The 20,258-nt window shown below is 40.2% G+C and overlaps 1 protein-coding gene across 1 annotated transcript in view; it reads right to left on the minus strand.

Annotated features, from left to right (window-relative positions):
- Window positions 1-13,515: 13,515 nt before the first annotated feature.
- Window positions 13,516-20,258, minus strand: part of JAKMIP2 (janus kinase and microtubule interacting protein 2) — a 131,072-nt gene continuing 124,329 nt past the window's right edge. Inside the window, exon 22 of the mRNA XM_006124528.5 lies at window positions 13,516-19,280. The gene's annotated coding sequence lies outside the window, so the exon portion shown is untranslated. The remainder of the gene's footprint in view (window positions 19,281-20,258) is intronic.

Raw genomic sequence — 20,258 nt, forward strand, 5'->3', positions numbered from 1 at the left:
GACACCTGGCAACCCTAATTCTGATATGACTCCTGCTGTTTTTGTATTAGTGTCACTCTGCATATTACAGTAGACATACTCCTGATTTATACTAATGGGCAGTCAGTTAGAATTATGATTTGTAGTTAGAATAATACCTATATTCAGTAGATTATGAGAAATAGAACTTTGCTCTAAAAATATTTCTGATTTTAACCATACCATTTCTATGTGACAAGAACAAATGCATTTTAAGTATATTGATATTCTAGGCTGATAGGCATCTGATTAGATGCACAACATAGCCCATAACTTGGCTAATATATTTGATGTTTCTTGGCACTATAAATGTTGGAGGCTGGAGTCTACTCCTGTTCTTGGAAGACACTGTTAAGTCCTTCTGTACGGCCCTTGCTACTGTGGTAGCATGATGACTGGCAGCTTGTTGACTGGATCTCTGGGGAGAACTTGTCTGCTGTGCTTCTGCAGCATCCATGGCGAGGTTCCAAAACTGGTGCTTTTTATAAATTTAGCATGTGGCTGGTATTTTAAGCGAAACACTGACAAAGCAGGGCTGTCTGTAATCATCAGGGTAGCATCATGCTGATTCATAGTCAGAGACTTTCTTTTCTGATCTCTTTTATATTCAGATGTTTTCAAATGCATTCAGTGCTCTGGATAGGATCAATTAAGGTTTACAGTCCTGTAGGACTGAGGTTTTCTTTATTCATATCCACAAAATTTGTATCAATAGCCATATCTGCAAAAATGAGCCACAAATATCTGAATCTACACCCACAGATATAAAGTGGATATCTGCAGATATTCAGGGCTCTAGAAATTCAAAGGTGTTTAGGTCTACTAAGACTGACTCTTTTATATATAGCCTTTGCAGCCAGGATATATTTTATTAATACTTATAGTTCAGAGCATGAACTGATCACCAAATGTGGACAGAAATAAATTTTCCCTGGTGTGCAGGTTATTTATTTATCTGTCATCCATATTCATGTATGTATAAAGAAGAGGCAGTCTTAGACCCAAACACCTTTAAATTTCTTTGAAAAACCCATACCTGGGTTCAGATTCAAATTTAAGAGCTAGTCTCTAATGGGCCCATCCATTGTTTGATTTTAGGAATATTTAAAAGTTGGCTCCAGCTGTTTTAAATCTGTGGCTAAGATTTATTTTGCACGTATAATAAATGTCACATATAGTTCTTTTAACAAAATTATAAAATTGTTAGCCTGAAAACCATGCAGCTATGAGTTCCACAGGCCCTATTGTACATTACGTGCACAAAGGTTTCCTTTCATTCCATTCTAAATTTCTTGGCTTTTAATGTTGAGTGGCCATGTGGCCAGGCATTAAAAACAAGGGCAAAGAAGAGTGCATAGCTAGATTTTTTTCCCATTCATTATTTAAGAATATTTTATAGATGGGCTAGAAATACATTCCTTTGAGCTTTCCGGAAATTTGGATTTGGACCCAGATCTGAATTGTTCAGGTTAGATCCATTTATTGTATTTTGTTGTCTTTATACAAAGACACCATTTTTATTTTAAAGAACCATTTCCCAGTGGTTTATGAAAAATAAAAATAGCTTAAGCTTTCATCTGGAGAAGTGGGTTGTGCCCACAAAAGCTCATGATATCATCTACATTTTTGTTAGTCTCTAAGGTGCTGCAGGACTGTTAATTGTTTTTTAAGTTTTTTCTATTACAGATTAGCATGGTTACCCCTCTGAAGCTTAAGTAAATGGCATTCTTGCATCATGTTATGCTGTACCTACAGAATATATGTAGTGTTGGTTTACTTTGGAGTTGAGTATAAAAGGGTGGAAAGATTGTAAATATCATGAGTAACTACATCTGTACACTTTAAAAATGTGTTTTCCATTGCTCCTCTATGACTTTCCCTGGCAAGTCCCTAGAAGGACTCTATTGTGGTGCATATTGTTTGCACTGCCCTTCCGCCTATGGGATTACAGGCTTCCCTAGAAAGACAGAATAATATTTGGTCTCTCTGACAACAAATATAGTGAAAGAATCACTGTGCTGCTGTCCTGAGTAGGAGCATGAAAGGGACTGATTCTTCTTCATGGAATGAAAACCTCAGCAAAAGCCTGACAAGCTGGGGTTTGTTTAGTGAAGCAGATGAGGGTTGTGGAACCCCGGGAGTGTGCCACGCCCTGGGAATTAGTGGGAAGAGATGCATTTCTCACCATGTATGAAGTGTCAACTGTGTTTTGAACTTAGAGGCTTTATCATATCTGTGTTTTTGACTGTGATGCAGATAACAGATATTACTTGACTTGTGACACAAGCAACACAAGGCTCAATGACCTCAATACTTCCCATGCAGGCTGCTCACAGTGAACAAGTCTAAGGAAGGAGTCTTTGTTTTTTACTGTTGGCCTTCTACGTGGCCAAGTATGAATGAATTAAACCTCACAATACATCTGATAGATGGGTAAACTGATGCATAGACATGAGGTAACATGTCCAGGGTCAAACAAAGAATCAGTGGCGGAATGAGTGTTTCTCTGGGTTTCCTGTTTCCCACTCCAGAGCTGTTCAAAAGTAAGGTATTCTCTGGTGTTTGTCTACATTCCCTTGGCTAGTATTTCAGGATTCATGTTGGCATAATGGCCACTCTTGCCTGCTGAGCTCAGCATCTGATCACATCATTCTGTTGGTCCTGCAGCAAAGTCATTATTGGGGTTTGCAACCAGGTCTTTGCTATGCAAGTATGGATGGGTAGTAAAATGACTGTGCAATGGAGTGTAATAGAAAGGGAAGCTGGACTGGGAGGAGAAATGCTTGTTTAACATACTACTATTGATGATTACTACAGATAGGCCAGGGCCCTGGGAGTTTAGATTAAGATTTTGGCTTCCAATATGAACCTCCTTAAAGTGTGATTATTTAGTGACATGCTGATTAGGGAGGATCAGGCCATTCTTGATTAAATGCTTTTTCTTTGGAAAATGCAGATTTGTTGAGGGTAGAAATTCCTAGTCAAAATGACAGAGAGTGCGAGAAAGATTGGCCTACCCCTACGAGTCACTAACCTGTGGGGAACCCCAGCTGCATGATCTTGCTAGGAGCCAGAATAGGGAACTGAACTTGGGACTCCCATATGGCAAGCAAATATCTTAGCTACTGGGCTATAAAGTCACTCTGTTGCTGGTCTCATGAACATTATTCAAAGTGGAACACCTCCCACAGAAACCATTTATTGAATTGCACCCCAGAATAGCTATTACGCTAGCAAGGAGGCAGGCAAATTAGGAACTAGAACCTTCAGCTTTTACATCCCAGGTGAGTGAACATAAGAATGGCCATACTGGGTCAGACCAAAGATCTGTCTAGCCCCGATAACCATCTTCCGACTGTGACCAATGCCTGGTGCCCCAGAGGAAATGAACAGAACAGGTAATTATCAAGTGATAATTGTCATCCATTTCCAGCTTCTAGCAAACAGAGGCTAGGGACAGCATGCCATAATGAACTCTATCTCTTTTTTTTATTACAAAAAATCTTTATCCTGATGTGGAATGGGAACATTTATTTCAAATCTTGGAAATTTTCATGGGATAGGAAAGCAATTTGTTGTCCTGCTTTAATGTGGATCCAATTCTGCCCATTCTAGATATGGGCTCTAGCTGTGAAGTTGGGCACTGAGTTCTCCCACAGCTGATTTGTAGTGGCAATGGTATAATAAGGGGAAAGGTCTGTTCTAAACCATTGCTGTGATTCAGGCCCATCTTGTGAAATTACTATTTCAATTCCTTAAGTGAGTTTCCCATGCTGCAGTGCAGCGTAGAGATTTTAATCACCCACTGCTGCTCATCAGCTCATTTCAGCAGCCTTTCTTGGCAGCAAAACTGGTGAGAAGGAACTATGCATCACATGTAGGTGAGGCTTTGCCTCAGTCCTTTTTAATATTGGTTTTGTGCCTGAAGAGCCTTACTAGTTAAACAGTAAAACCTGTGAAACAAGCACACCTGGAAGCTCCCTCCTGCTGAAAGGCAGGATTATTTCAGGCTATGTCTACATTGGCGTGAGCTTGCGCAAAAGCGGCTGCTCTTGCGCAAAAACTTACTGCCTGTCTACACTGGCCGCAAGTACACTGACATTCTAATGTATGAAATCAGTGCTTCTTGCGCAAGAACTCTGATGTTTCCGCTCAGGAATAAGTTCTTGCGCAAGAGGCCAGTGTAGACAAGCAACATGAATTTCTTGCGCAAGAAAACCCTATGGTTAAAATGGCCATCAGAGATTTCTTGCGCAACAGCGCGTCTACACTGGCAAGGATGCTCTTGTACCAAAGCACATGGCAGTGTAGACTCTCTCTTGTGGAAGAGTTTTTGCACAAGAACTCTTCCACAAAAGAATTCTTGCGCAACAAGCTGCCAGTGTTGCCATCTTCCAAATCTGTTGTATGACATGGTTTTAGTGGACATGGAAGTCTCTTGGGTAACTATAGTCCCACTCAGGGGGAAGAAGTTAGGGTAATGATGAATCAGGGCTCTTGACTAAAGCCCCAATCAAGAGCCCAGTGTTCAAAAGAGAGAACCCCGTAAAATGGCTCCCTGGGAAGCAGCTAAAAAAATACTTATGTTAACAGGGATTGAGCCAAATATATATAGCTATAGAGTGCATCCAGCTTTGCCCTGGGTTATGAGAATTTGCTGTAGCTAGAGTAGGAGTGTCTTATCTCTTGCTTGTTGATGGGCATTCAACTCAAACTCCTTGGTGGCAAGACTGGTGGAGAAAAGCATTTTGGAAAACATTGCTGCTCACTGAATTGCCCAGGCTGACTTAGTAGCCTGACTCCCAGGTACAGCGAATTTTTGCTCAATGAGAAATTGTTGAGGGGAAAGGAAAGAATGATTTTGCTTTAAGTAGGGGTGCATTTAGCATCCTTCTTCCTTGGTAACAGTGCATTAAGGTATAAGACAAGGTTCTTGACAGCACTGAACTTAACGTATTGACTTTGAAGGGCAGGTAGGTGCTGTTGAAAATCCTTCCCTAGTCATCTCTATTAAACTATTTTCTGTAAGAGTTCCTCATAGGGGCAGTCTGGGCGATACTATGGTTCCAAGGGTTAAAACAGCATAAAGCTTATTTAGTCTGCTACAAGGTTCTTCTACTTCTGGGGCCCCAAATAAGGTCACTTTGCAATAGTAAGTCAGCTGATTGCAGGAGATGTTTATATAAACGTTTGAAGTAGCAGTTAGTTTCAGGGCATGGCTGGTGCTTTGTGCAATGCACAATAAATCCCAATCTTTAGTCTCACTCTGTTTTCCCTTAACAAACTAGGTTCTCTTCTTTCAGAAATGTTAACTCAAAGATGTGTTTTCATTCTGAATGCTGCAGAATGATAGTGCATAACAGTAACACACGTGCATCCTTTGTTTCCTTCATGGAAAGAAGTAACATGCTGACCGAATGATTCCAGTTCTAATGCTCACTGTAAGCTGGGCAATATATTGCTTCCATAGGCATCCCTATGCTGGGGGTGAAGGCATTAAAGTATCTAAATCATAAATCTGTCTTTTTCAGAACATTAGTAACAGATGAAATGTACTTATCCACTGCTTGAGAATCATAGTGGAAAACATTATGATCTGCATCTTAATCTTGTGAACTCTAGCAGGAATTGGAGAAAAATGTTTCTGTTTTCCCTCTTTATTAATATTGTTTTGGGTTCAGGTATTTTTAGAGCTGGATGAGTTATTGAACAGCATTTTCTCACCAGTGTTCATTTAAATTGTATGTAAATTCAGCTCTGTTTATGCCACCTCTGCCTTTATTTGCCATAAATATTCTAGTGAATAAGTTCACTGGTTGGGATGTTTGCAATAAACCGTATTTTTTTAGTGTATATATTCACAGATAGAATTTGAAATTGTTAATTTGAGTATTCACACAAAACTTGATTCTAGTTATGCTCATCCAGTGAAGAAAAAGAAACAATACCACCTGACAAAAGGTGTCCAATCAAAATGGCTAGAATGCTTGAATATTAAATATTCCTATGAACTGCTTGTGAACAAGCTAGAGGCCAAGAAATATTTGTAGAAATACTTTGGCTTTAACAATTTTACATTAGAAATACATTAAAGAAAATTGTGACCCATTTACAGACAATTCACAAACTCAAACAAGAAATTTACTACACAGATTACTCACCTACATGTTAATTGCTCAGCTCTTCATATTTGTAAGGTGAGCAGGCCAGATTCTGCTCTTATTGATAGGGTTGCCAGATGGTTTCAACAAAAATACTGAACACACTTGCTATTACTTCAAAATCTACATTACTTCTTATTTAGAAAATACTGGACATTTATATTTTCTCAATTTGTTTGCCAAACAGAAAGCTCAAATACTGGACTGTCCAGTTCAAAACCAGACACCTAGCAACCCTACTTATTGACAGTAGTGTAAATCCAGAGTAACTGAAATCCATGGAATTACTCCATATTCACACAAAATACAGCTGAGATCAGAATCTGGCCCAAAGTACAAGAGAAGCACAAGCCAATGAGTCTGAGAAAAATCATATGACTGCAGCGAACAGAACCCCACAGGGAGAAAAAAGCTAGACACAATAAATAATTTTTTATATCTATAAACAGAGGCAAAATTACTTGTGTTTTCAAATACTGAAGATTAGGGAGTGATTCAGCCTGACCTTGTCCTCCGCCCTCCTTCAATCTGGCACAAGAGTGAGACTGAATTGTTGTGCGTGTGTGTAATGAATTAGTTCCAAGCCTGACTGTGAATGCTGAGTCTGTTAGATCTCTAAGTTAATTTACTGCATCTGCCATTGCTTAGCTGGCCCAGTCCCCAGGATGAAACGGGATTCCTTTAAAAAATGAGTATATTGAGTGGGCTTTGTTTTTGTTTTTGTTTTTTTTTCAAATTGGGACCCACTATAGCAATAGAGAAGGCGAAACTCTTGCTTTCTGGTTAACATCCCTTTTGTGCGTATGTACGATGAAGGAACAGATACTTGATGAAAGAGATATGAAATTGGGGCACTGAAACTCACAAAAAGGAAAATGCACTGATTTCTTCAGATTTTCTACTGACCCAACCCCTGGGAAAGGGGGAGAGCTTGGAAGAAAAATGCTGCCATCTTGTGATGAGACTTGGGAACTTCATCAGCACTGAGACTAAAAAAAAATAAAATAAAATAAAAAAGGTACATTTGAACTCTAGCTTCAAGTTTAACTTAGTCATATTTGGGTTTGTAATTAGAGACATCAGTGGGATACTGGAGAAAAGGCTAAATGCTTGAGCCTATTGGGATATTGGGAAAAGATGGAATGTGAGAGCAAGTCAACATAGTTTTGGAAAATCTTGAATTAGAGTTAGGCACAAATAGACAAAGGTGATATCTTGATATGATAGTGATTGGTGGGATGTAAGCACCTAAGCGAGAGAGAATAAAAAACTTAACACATGAGAAGTCCAGATCCTAACTATCCTGAAGACTGGGCATGTTGAAATGATGTAGCCAGACAGAAACCCCCCCTTGTAACATCCATTTTTGCTTGCCTGGAGCATCCAGGGCACACAGAGCAGAAGGCCCAGGCTGTGTGACCGTGAATAGCTGTAAACAGAGATATGCCAATTGCTGACCAAGAGGCTGCCAAGGAGTGCCCTTGACTCAAACCCATATTGATACGAACACACATCCATCCGCAGGGGGAGGAATCTCTCGCCCAGTAAAAAAAAAATGTCTAGTATTCACAATTTAGTTATCTCTCTCGCAAGTGTAAATTAACTTGAAACTTGCTTGTAAGAACTGGCGCCACAAAACGGACCAGTAGAATTTGACATCTTAGATAAGAAAGAGGATACGGGCCCCCAGGGATATATAGATGGGTCCAGCAGCGCATTTTCTCTGAGTGTCAATCTACCATCTATCTGCTGGTCGGGTTAGGTGTTTGATCTCCCGAGGTTCCACCTCGTATTCGTCTTTCCTAGGAATTGAGAGACCGGCCCTGGCCTGACACGGTGGAGTCGAGAGGCACAGAAAGGGGTAAAAATTGTACCTGGATGTGGTCCTTTGCTTAAGTATATATATATACATAGTGTTAGAGCTCTTTAAAGATTAAGCTGTCACTTGGTACCATTATTTCTATTTTCTATCTTTACCTTTTTCCTGTAACCATTTTTAAAATCTATATTTATATTTGCTAGCATTTAAGAAATAGAGCAATAGCCATTGTAACCATATGCTTTTATAAGTCTTTTAATAAACCTGTAACTGTTTAAGCTTTAACTTGACTCCTTCAGTTGCTGTAACAGAACCAAGCACAATTTAAAAGAACTTCAGCCGGTCATAAAGGGACAGACATAGGGAGAGCTTGGGCGTTTGGATCTGTGTCACTCCCAGGTGACAAGATCCGTTGGGGCACCTTTTCAGCCTTTCCTAGGCTGCCCGCTGCGAAGGGACCCCTGTGTTCTAGCAGCTAAAATCTAAGGTGTAATAAGCTCTTCCTATATAACGGGGCGTCTGTTGGCCTGCTGGCCACCCTCTGCGACGGGACCCCGGTCCTAGCAGTAAAGACACGGACGTTAAACCTTTTCTTGGAAGCATACACACACACACTGCCCTGACCGTCGGCTGACAAATGTTTAGAATCCAAAGCCAAAGATCTGGATTTGCATTTTCCATTTGTCCCCAACATTTACAGTAGCTTGAGACAAAATCCTGTATCTCATTGCCCAAATGCTATGGCTTATGCCTGTTACTACCTGGCAGTGTATTGCACCTAATGAGATAATGTTTTAAGTGTGCAGGCAGCTACATACCCATCTAGATGGCCTGGAGATTGGGGGGAGGAGAGAGAGAGAGAAAAAACCAAATTTAACTCTCATCTGGCGGGAATGATTTAGTTAGGGTTGATCCTGCTTTGGGCAGGGTGCTGGACTCGATGACCTCTTGAGGTCTCTTCCAGCTCTGTGATTCTATGATCTTTCCAAAGTTTGTATCAGTTATTTAAATAAATAGTGCCTTTGTTTCTTACTTCATTCTGTCACAGTATACAATGATAAACTCTTTGGCTACATCCATACTGCCAGTTTTTATGGCAGAAAATATGCTAATGAGGGACTCATTTGCATGAATCACTATCTCATTTGCATATTTTCTGCTGAGCCGATTTTGCTCTAGGGGTTTTCGCACAAAAACAAGCAGCAGTGTGGATGTTTTCTTTCTGTGCAAAAAGCCCTTTTCCCACAAGATCCTCAAAAAAGGAGGTATACTGATCTTGCTGAAAAAGGGCTTTTTGCGCAAAAAGAAAACATTTACACTGTCTGTTTTTGAGCAAAAAGTCCCTAGCGCAAAAACAGATTGGCAGAAAATATGCAAATGAAATCACAACTCATGCAAATGAATCTCTCATTAGCATATTTGCTGCCGCAAAAACTAGCAGTGTAGACGTAGCCTTTGAGATAACACAATACACTTTCAATATTTTATGTAATAGATGAATATGGATATAAAAAGTTTTTATAAGATGTAGTCTAGAAAAACTGAAGTTACACATCCTGGGCATATATAACTGCCTGGAGTTTAGTCTCTTGCATGGGATTTACCAATGTATTGGCCTAGAAGCTTACAGGGAGAATGATGCACTTTGTGGTTTCACGCTATTTTGTAGTCATTCAGAGTAAAGTCGCAGAGCTCATTGCTATGCAGGGATAATTTTTGGTATCTAGAGAGCTGCATAGAAGCCTGGCTGCAAGAGTAACCTCGGTCACAATGAAATTTATTCTGTAGAAGGAAAGTTTTTATTAAAAATAAAGTCTATCAACTTCAGTGTGAGAAGCTAGGTTAGATCAGGGTTGTGGTTAACAGGAACCGGACATGCAGGATGAATCTATCAAGTGAAATAAAAAAAAAAAAAAAAAAAACAAAAAAAAAAACCAACCCAAAACCAGTGCATCATGAATAGTAATTTGAAATACCACTTTCAGCCCTCATCCCCACTTCATGACATGTTCCAGGACAGTGTTTCCCAATTTTATTTGGCCACAGAACCCTTTTAAACTCAAAAGAATTTTGCAGAACCCCTAATAACAGTAAACCACAAATAAGTAAGGATAATAATAAACAAATGCTAACCAAGGTCATGAGATCAACATTTAGTTTAATTGCACGTATTTAAAAACAAAAATCACATAATTTTTTTAAAATCATAAAATGTTATTGTAATGGAATTTTCTCGCAGAACCCTTATTTTCACTTCGCAGATCCCCAGGGTTCCGCGGAACACCATTTGGGAAACACTACGCCAGAGAATACTCTAATGTTACCAGCTTTTTCATCTGTTTACAAAATGGGCCAAATTGTTGACATATGAGGCATATGCACAAAATAATAGAAAAGTAATGATGGACTCAAGTTTCAAACAGCTGCTTCTGTTTGCACTTGTGTGACTTATTAACATCTTGCTGTGCACGATGCTGTTTGTATAGGTCCATTGGAGAGAGCTAGTGCCTCAAAACACTGTATGGTTTGAGTGTGTGGAGAGAGCATGTGTAAGGTTCATTTGAAAATTGCGCCCAAATTCTGCAAACTAATCCGCCCCAGCTATTCTCTGGAAACAAACTGAATATCAACCCCCTTCTCCCATCTCTGCAGTACTAGTCTGGGAGAAGAGGCAGGATTTATCCCTATCCTAAAATGTTGCAAATCTGGACTCAGCCTTACTATTGAAGAAGTGAATTTCTCTCCCCTGCCTTTTTTAATTGATTCGCTTCAGTGTCTCCAATCTACTGAACTACAAAGGAGGAGCCTCTTGTAAAGTCAGACTATGTAACATTACAGCTTTCTATATAGTAATTGTGTCTTTCTCTCAGCATACATACATGTCTATGTGCTGGTGGTGTACTGCTCTCTCCATTTCAACAGAAGAAAAATGGAAAAGGTTGTAATAAAGAAGATGGAGATCAGCTGTCCTCCATGGCTACTGAAGATAGGACAAGAAGTAATTGGCTTAGTTTGCTGCAAGAAATTAGGAAACACTTTCTAATGAAAGGCTTGTCTGTACTAACCAGGAGATCGGTGTTATGGAGATTGATCCCTGAGGGGTCGATTTAGCAAGTCTAGTGAAGATCTGCTAAATCGACCACCAATTGCTCTCTTGTGGACTCTAATACTCCACCAGATGGGAAGCATAAAGGATGTTGGCAGGAGAGTTTCTCTCATCAACCCCTCACAGTGGAGACCCCCCCTCTTAATTTGACTTAAAGTATGTTGACTCCAATTATGGTATTCACATAGCTACAGTTGTGTAAATGTGGCCAACTTTGCCCTGTAGTGTAGACCTGCCCTACGTCTATAAAGATAAGTGTTGAGACAGTTACCTAGGGAGGTTGTGGAGTCCCCGTCACTGGAGGTTTTTACAAACAAGATGGACAAATGCCTAGCAGGGGTTCTAGGTATAGGTAATCCTGCCTCAGTGCAGGTGGCATGGATGATGACCTCTTGGGCTGTGTCTACACTGGCATGAATTTCCGGAAATGCTTAAAACAGAATACTATTCCATTTTCAGTTTTTCCGGAAAAGGAGCGTCTACATTGGCAGGTTGCTTTTCCAGAAAAGCCCTTTTTCCAGAAAAGCATCTGTGGCCAATGTAGACGCGCTTTTCCGGAAAAGAGCCCCGATCGCCATTTTCGCGTTCGGGGCTTTTTTCCGGAAAAGACTACTGGGCTGTCTACACTGGCCCTTTTCCGGAACAGTGTTCCGGAATAAGGACTTATGCCCGAGTGGGAGCAGAATAGTTTTTCCCGAATAGCAGCTGATTTTGTACAGTAGAGCATCGTTGCTTTTCTGGAGATTCAAGGGCCAGTGTAGACAGCTCGCAGCTTATTCCGGAAAAGCAGCTGATTTTCCGGAATAAGTGGCCCAGTGTAGACACAGCCTTGAGGATCCTGTCAGCACAATATATCACTTCACACAGATTCCAGATAGTCTCTGAACATATCAGTGAATGTAAACTCAGGTTTTAAAAAATGCTGCTGTTTTATTTTTTGTACAAACTAAAACACCAGAGGTCATTGAATCCTATATTAAATACATAAATTAAAAAATAACCATTCATAAAACTTTACATACAATAAGGATTCTCATCTACACGTTAATACATATAGTACATATACATGTACAGAGTTTATCAAAGGGTCATTCTGCCAATTCATTTACAGTTTTCTTCTGGAATAGACACCAAAACAGGAGCAAAATATGTACAGGTGCTGATGCAAAGGAGAAAATAAACCCTGTTGGGTTGCCAAAGATTGAGGCAGTTTATTGAAAGTAGTCTCAGTGAAAGTGAAGGCCTGACCAATTCAGTCCACATAGGATAATATAGAATTGTAAGCTTTGGTGGTTCAGAGGATATTTCCACTGAGTTTTGGATGAGAGATTGGAAAGCTTAGTAGTATGTCTTGTAAGAATTTCAAAAGGAGAGCTTGGAACTAGGACCCATGCTGATACTAATACTGCTGCACGGTGAGGGATCACCTATTGCTCTTTGGAAAGCCCATCTTCGTCATTCATGTACTGCTGTACAAGGCCAATTTGAGGGAGGCGTCTCAATTATTTGCCTCAGTGAACTTCAGGAACAATATGGAGAGAGCAAGAAAAATGCTGCAGAACAGTGGTCATAAAGAAGCTACTAATTGCCAATGAGATGCAAAATTAAACCATGAGGAGTTTAATCAGCCATGTTATCCAAACAACCATTGGCCTGATTCCTCTTTCCTAGTACAGGAAGTATACTTTTGTTATCTATAACAACATTCAGCTATATACATTGGGGATATATATATGTACAGTGTGCGTGTGTATATATATATTTATATATATATATATATATATAAAAGTGAACTCATTTTGATCTAGCTGAATGTAGAAAGTTTGTATAGTTGATGTCAATGGGCATGTATTAGGCACGGTTTGTATTACTCTGAAGAGGGGTAAATATTTTTATTTTTCAAGTGTCTGGAGGAAATCCAGCAATCTACTGCAAATGGTAGCTTGTAGGTCTTTCTCAATCCACATACAGGTAACTGTGGATTACCTGGCCCATCTCTAGAGCCCTAGCAAAAAGGATGGAGTGTGTGTGTGTGTATGTGTGTCTGTGTATAAGCATGCACACATGTAGCATGTAATAACCACAACAGTCTTGGAATACACAAGCTTTCACAGTAGGTTTCAAGTGCTAGGAAATTCTGTCTGAATTGATCTCCAGATCAACTATTATAATGTCTGAACCCAGGCACAGTGCAGCCAGTGTGGCTATGTCTACACTACGAGTTTTCTTGGCAAAAAACATGCCAATGAGGGACTCATCTGCATGAGTTGCAATCTCATTTGCATATTTTCTGCCAATCCATTTTTGCACTGGGGTTTTTGTGCAAAAACAAGCAGTGTGGACCTTTTCTTTTTGAGCAAAACCCCCTTTTTCTTCAAGATTTGGAAAAAGGGGGTTTTGTGCAAAACGAAAATGTCTACACTGCTTGTTTTTGCGCAAAAACCCCAGTGCAAAAATAGCTTGGCAGAAAATATGCAAATGAGATCACAACTCATGCAAATGAGTCCCTCTTTGGCATATTTTTTGCCGAGAAAACTTGTAGGGTAGATGTAGACTGGCAGTGTGGCCACTGAATTCAGTGGGAGCAAAACTGGTCCCTAAACACGGGGGCTGCGTCTAGACTGACAAGTTTTTCCGCAAAAGCAGTTGCTTTTGCAGAAAAACTTGCCAGTTGTCTACACTGGCCGCTTGAATTTGCGCAAGAACACTGACGATCTAATGTAAGATTGTCAGTGTTCTTGCGCAAATACTATGCTGCTCCCGCTTGGTAAAAAGCCCTCTTGCTCAAATGCTTTTGTGCAAGAGGGCTAGTGTAGACAGCCAAAAACTCTTTTGCGCAAAAAAACCCCGATGGTGAAAACAGCGATCGGGGTTTTCTTGCACAAAACCGCGTCTAGATTGGCACGGACGCTTTTCCACAAAAAGTGTTTTTGCGCAAAAGCATCCATGCCAATCTAAACACTCTTTTCCGCAAATGCTTTTAACGCAAAAACTTTTCCGTTAAAAGCATTTGCGGAAAATCATGCCAGTCTAGATGTAGCCCCCTTGTATTAGTGTGATGTCAGGCCCATGAAATCTTTTTGACCCAGCTGAACTCAATGCAGTTGCACCTGTTGAAAGACAGAATTTGATCCATTTAGTCATGAGCATTTCAAACAGAGACAATGTGTTAACTGGAAGCTACATACATGTAGATAACAAATACATGGTAATATCCGGGAACAGATCATAATTTTATTCATGGTAAATGAATAAATGACATCTGCATGGATTGCATCATAGGCAGGGTAAGGGACATGTGAACCTCCAACGAGTGTGCTCAGATGGATCTGAATTTGCTGCAGTTCACATGGAAATGCCAATTGCACTGCATTGTCAAAGGCGTTCCCACTCCTGCCTATAAATTTGCTCCTGAATTTCTTATGTGCATATACCATAAAACAAATTTTAATCTGGCAATAACATATGCAGAATTGGTGTTCAGGGCTCAATCCTGCAACATGCCCTTATAAAAAGATGTAACAGGGCATGGTGCTGTAATGGTCCCAACACTACAGCATACAATAGTGATACTGCAATAACTAATATGGTAGTAATCTGCAGTAACTTTTTATAAGGATGCTCAGAATCTCCAGGACAGGATGTAGGAGCACTCAGCACCTTGCTTGGTCTTACTGTTAGGTATCTATGTTCTCGAGCTGAGTGTGCAAGAGTCATTTAAATTGTTTAAAAATGCTCTATTTGTTGAGCTTAAACTGTATTATCCTCCAAGGGTCGCATAATTTCATTTATATGGTGAAAGAGGAAAATGACTGATCGATGTTGCACCTGTCACCTCTGACAATATAGGAGTAAGGGATGAGACATACTAGTTGGAGACAACATTGAAACAAGTTGGCTATGTCTAGACTGGCATGATTTTCCACAAATGCTTTTAACGGAAAAGTTTTTCCGTTAAAAGCATTTGCGGAAAAGAGCGTCTAGATTGGCATGGACGCTTTTCCGCAAAAGCACTTTTTGCAGAAAAGCGTCTGTGCCCATCTAGATGCAGCTTTGCGCAAGAAAGCCCCGATCGCCATTTTTGCCATCGGGGCTTTTTTGTGCAAAACAATTTTTAGCTGTCTACGCTGGCCCTCTTGAGCAAAAACATTTCTGGAAAAGGGCTTTTCCCTAATGGGACCATCAAAGCATTTGCGCAAGCACTGATTTCGGACAGTAGAACGTAAGTGCTTTTGCGCAAAATCAAGTGGCCAGTGTAGACAGCTGGAAAGTTTTTGCGCAAAAGCATTTGCTTTTGCGGAAAAACTTGCCAGTCTAGACACAGCCGATGAGTTTCTGAGTACAAAAGGGAGCCAAAGAGTAATTGGGAAGTACAGTATATTTCAGAAGTTCTAAATAGAGAAGTCTGTCCCAAAGATTTATTCCGAAAGCTGACATTTTTCTCTGCTTTACAAATCCTTGCTTTGATTGGCAGAAACCAAATGGTCTAGGCTGAGACAAAAATCATTTTGTAGAAAACCAAGGTCATGTGTTTTCATGAATTAATTCAACATCACAAAATACAGAGCAGAATCAGATAGCTCTTACTCATGTGAGCAGGCCCATTAAATTAACTCAGACTATTCACCTGAATGAGATTGGATGGGATCCAGCCCAAAATTTGCCATTTTCAATTGAAGCCTGTTATTTCTGTTGGCAAATAATGTCTGGCCTGAGTTTTCACAGGACACTTTGAGTATGTCTGTGCTGCAATTAGAAACCTACAGTTGGTCTGTGCCCACTAACTCCAGCCAGAAGACTGTTTAATTGTGGTGTAGATGTTTGGGTTTAGTCTGCAGCCTCAGGGATGCTTTGACCTTGAGTCCTAGAGCCTGAACCCAAATATCTACAGTGCAGTTGAACAAACTAGTAGCCCAGGCCCCGCAACCTGGCGTGAGTCAGTCGCATGAGTCAGTTGCAAGTTTTCATTGTAGTGCAGACAGATTCTGTGTGATGAATGAGTATGAAATTCACTTGTGTTGCCTCAGAAGAAACAGAATCAGAGAGAAAATGGGTTTTTGTAACAGAGAAGGTTTGTTAAAGGTTGTACAGTAGTAAAAACAGCACATAAATGTGTAGAGGGCTTTCAATTGTTCTGACTCCAGAGCTACAATACTGTCTGCTAGCAGCATCTATGGAAAGCACATGTGGTAGTTTAAGCAAACCTACTGCATAGACTTGTCTACTCTGGTGCTTCCTCTGAACAAAGAGCATGCTGTGAAATTGCATTTTTCTCCCCAACATGTCCATCTACTGACCTGCTACAAACATATTCCCAAAAGGTATTCAACAGACCCCTTTGCTAAAATAGAATGTTTACAAAGATGAGATGGTTTTGTACTTTAAATTAGCTTAAGAAGCTATTCCCAAATAGTGTGCAATCTGCCATGCCGGAAATGAATGAACCCCCAATAGTAGAATGGAATACAATATTGCAATTACGTGAATGAACAGTCCTTACACATGTGAGCAGCCCAAGCAGAGTAAACCCTGGGAAATGCTGAGTACCTGAAATTCCCTATGAAATTTACATGTTGCAGAAGTCCACAAGACCTGTGCAACTTGGCCAAGTGGTTAGAACAGTAGAGTGAGACTCTGGACTTCCTAACTCTGCTAGTGGCCTGCAGGATGACTTGGGGCAAGTCACTTGATGGATCTGTGCCTCAGTTTCCCCATTTGCAAAATGGGATTGATAATGATATTTACATATTTTGTAAAGTGATTAGGGCATGTTACTCCCCTTATTTCGAAATAACAAGGAAAGCATCCACACAACCAAGCCTGTTATTTCAAAATACAGGGTTTGTTATTTTGAAATAATAACTCCTGCTTGTGAAGAGGAATAAGCTTATTTCAAAATAGTTATTTCAGGAGTTATTATTTCAAAATAAGTTATTTTAAAATAATCTGGTGGCATAGACATAGCGCTAGAGATCTACTGATCCAAAGTGCTATATAAGTTACTATTTAAGACCAAATTAAGACTTATTTTGAAGGCCTCATTAATGCACAGATTGTGCGCTGGTCCTTATATTTTTGTATTACAATAGCATCTGAAGTCCCCAGCCACGGTCAAGGCCCAAATTATGTTGGCACAATACAAAAACATAATACGAGATATTTCTTCCAATTGAAATAGACAAGATAAAGGAAGTAGGGGAATAGACACAGAGGCATGAAATGAGTTATCCAAATCACATGGTAGGCCAGGAACAGAGTAGGGAATAGAACTCAAAAGTTGCAAATGTTCTATTTTTAAGGTTTGGCCACATGACTAGGACTACATGCGTGTGTAAGATCTGCTTACCTAAATAAGGTTTTGCCTACATAGCACACTCACTGGGGTAGTGTGCGAAGTTCGTATAGGTGTATGCCTCAGTGAAAAGTATGCACACTACTCTGCTCTCTGCTGCTGGAGCTTCTCCCCACAACTGGGAGCTGCAGGAACCTTCCCTTGCTGTTTCTCCCCTCCAGAGCCTTTCCTTTCTGCATCAGGGAAAGACTCTGGAGCAGGATACTACATTGCTAAAAATAGTAGCATAGACATGGAGACACAGCTGGGGTGCGCAGAGAGCTATGTAGGGCCTGGTCTACGCAACATGGGAAGGTCGAAGTAAGATACGCAATACCAGATATGTAAATTATGTAGCTGGAGCTGACATATCTTACATCGCATTTCCTTGCCGTCTATACAGTGGAAGACCAATGGGAGCTCCCATCAACTTCCCTTACTCCTTGTGAGGAGCAGGAGTACCGGCGCCGACAGGCCGCTAAACTGAACCCCAGAAGATTGACCACAGCAGCATCAATCTTCCGCATAGTGTAGACGTGCCCTAGATTACATAAGCCATGCCTCACTTACACTGCTATTTACCTTGTGCTAAGGGGGTATGCAGTGTAGGTACTCTTCATGCGGCTATAAGGATGGTACAGTGTAGACACACCCTGAGGGTGGGAAGATCTGGTCCTGTGCATTGTAACAGGGTGTTGCATTACAAGGCAAGCTGCTTCTATCTGTTCTTAATTGTGACAAATGGCAAGTGATTCATTTGTCCTGTGTTTAATAAAGATGCTTTTTCCCAACTATCACCTATTTTTGGTTCATGCACCATTTATGAGAAAACTGGATGACAAAATTACTTTGACAAACAAAACCAAAATATTTGTAACTGTTTCACAGGTTCATTAGCGTACAATTTTAGACGAGCTTGGAAATCAATGTTTTGTGGGATCATTGGCATTTCTTCCCACCCTCCCTTGACACATTATTTCTTTCCTCAGCCTCATTCCAGTGATCCTAGCTACATTATTAAAAGTAGTATGAAATCAGATGTAGTCATTTCTTCAGGGTATCAGTCTTTACAATGTAAGAAAAGCATCTAACAATGTACATGTTGTTCTCAGTAGAGGGATTGTGAAGGAAGATAAGGCTACAGCATTGTCAGAAATCTTCATCAGGTCCATCACCCACATTCTTCCCTTCCACTGCCATGCTAGTGGGTGGTATGTTAACATCCCCACCAGGCACGGCACAATGCTTAGTTCCGCCCATTATGAAACCAAACAGCACGTTTTTCCTCTTGTTCACATTGCAGCTGTCATTGTTCCTGAGTTTAAAACCAAAAAGAGAAAGAGAATCCCTGTAGAAAGGAAGCCGGATGATTCAAATTGAATATTTTTTTGTCAATATCCCCTCGCAGTTTTGAAAAGCATTTCTCCTGCTTTGTCCCTTTAATATGATTTTTTCCATTGGGTGTCATTGTTACATTTTAATACGATCCCCCTGCACAGCAGGGATAGATTGTTCTGTTGTAACTTTGGTTCCATGCCTAAGGCCCATTTTTACTTCATCTGCTGATTCTGCTTAAACATTTTTATATGTTCTCAGTTTGCTTCTTCCCCCTCTTTTTTTCTTAGTTTGACATATAGAACTTCATTAAATGCAGCATATATTGTAGCTTTAGACAGGAACTGCCAAGTAACAAATCTTGAATAATGGCTTTAAAATACATGGTGAATGTAGTCTTGACTACAGGTTGTGGGTTTGTTTTTTTTTAATCGGTGTAAACAATGTTCTCTTCTTCACGGGTTTGGAAGCATTTGCCTTTCTAAGGACTTATCTGTGTAGTCTGGCACTCTACAAAATAGAAAAGAAAAACATCTATATTAGCTAAATGGAGAGACTGGATCTATCGGTCCATCACTCCCTCCCTCTTGCCCATGCACAGGGTTTTGGAGATTTTCTGTTGTTGGAAAGGATTTAGTCAATAATTTAACACATGGTATTCCTCTCAACACGGCAAGCTATATCCTTCTGCTGATAAAGGCAACAATTTAGAAACTAACGTCTTAATCTACACCCTAGAAGTCAATGGAAAAGTTACACTGTTGATTTCAGTGGGGCAGAACTTAAATCAGGTCTCTCTACCAAAGCTGTATAAAACTTCCAGGAGGAAAGAGACATGGAAGCAGCTGGAACTCTCCTAGTTTCAGGAACCCTGACTTCTCTCCCCCCAAAAAACGTCTTTGTTCACGAAGCTCCAAGATGAACTTGGACAGTGTTTTGGATGAGTCAGGACCAAATTTGGGGCTGAGTTTTGAGTCCATCTACCATATAAATTCCTGATGGGAAAGGATTATGGGCTTTGCTAAAACCAGGAAAAATTTGGTATTTGTTTTCTGAGTTTTGCTCTGGATTTTCAGAATTTTAAATTCTGAAACAGAGTAAAATTCACAAAGTGCAAAATCAATGCAAACTGAATTTCCTTGTGCATACCCACCTTTCCCTCCCAATCTCTCTCAACTAGGGGAATCTCTTATCAATAGACTCCCAAGAGTTTTGCACAGATGGATTCTACAGTTTTTCTCCCATTCAAGCATTTCTTTCTTTGTAACCCTGTCCTCATTTTTCCTGAAAGCAACAGCTGTGATAGCTGTACTGATCCTAGGAGACCATAAATCCTGACCCTAAGAGGCCATAAATCCTCATCTGAAATTTCAGCTGTTTGCACCCAGCTGCTTAAGGGGAAAAGGAGATGATAACCTGTAAAGAGAGTTATGAGAAAATGTACACTATTTGATCATAAAATGGGTTTCCAGGTACACTATAGCCTCT

This window comes from Pelodiscus sinensis, chromosome 16, assembly GCF_052426305.1.
Source record: "Pelodiscus sinensis isolate ZL-2025 chromosome 16, ASM5242630v1, whole genome shotgun sequence".
Lineage (NCBI taxonomy): Eukaryota > Metazoa > Chordata > Testudines > Trionychidae > Pelodiscus > Pelodiscus sinensis.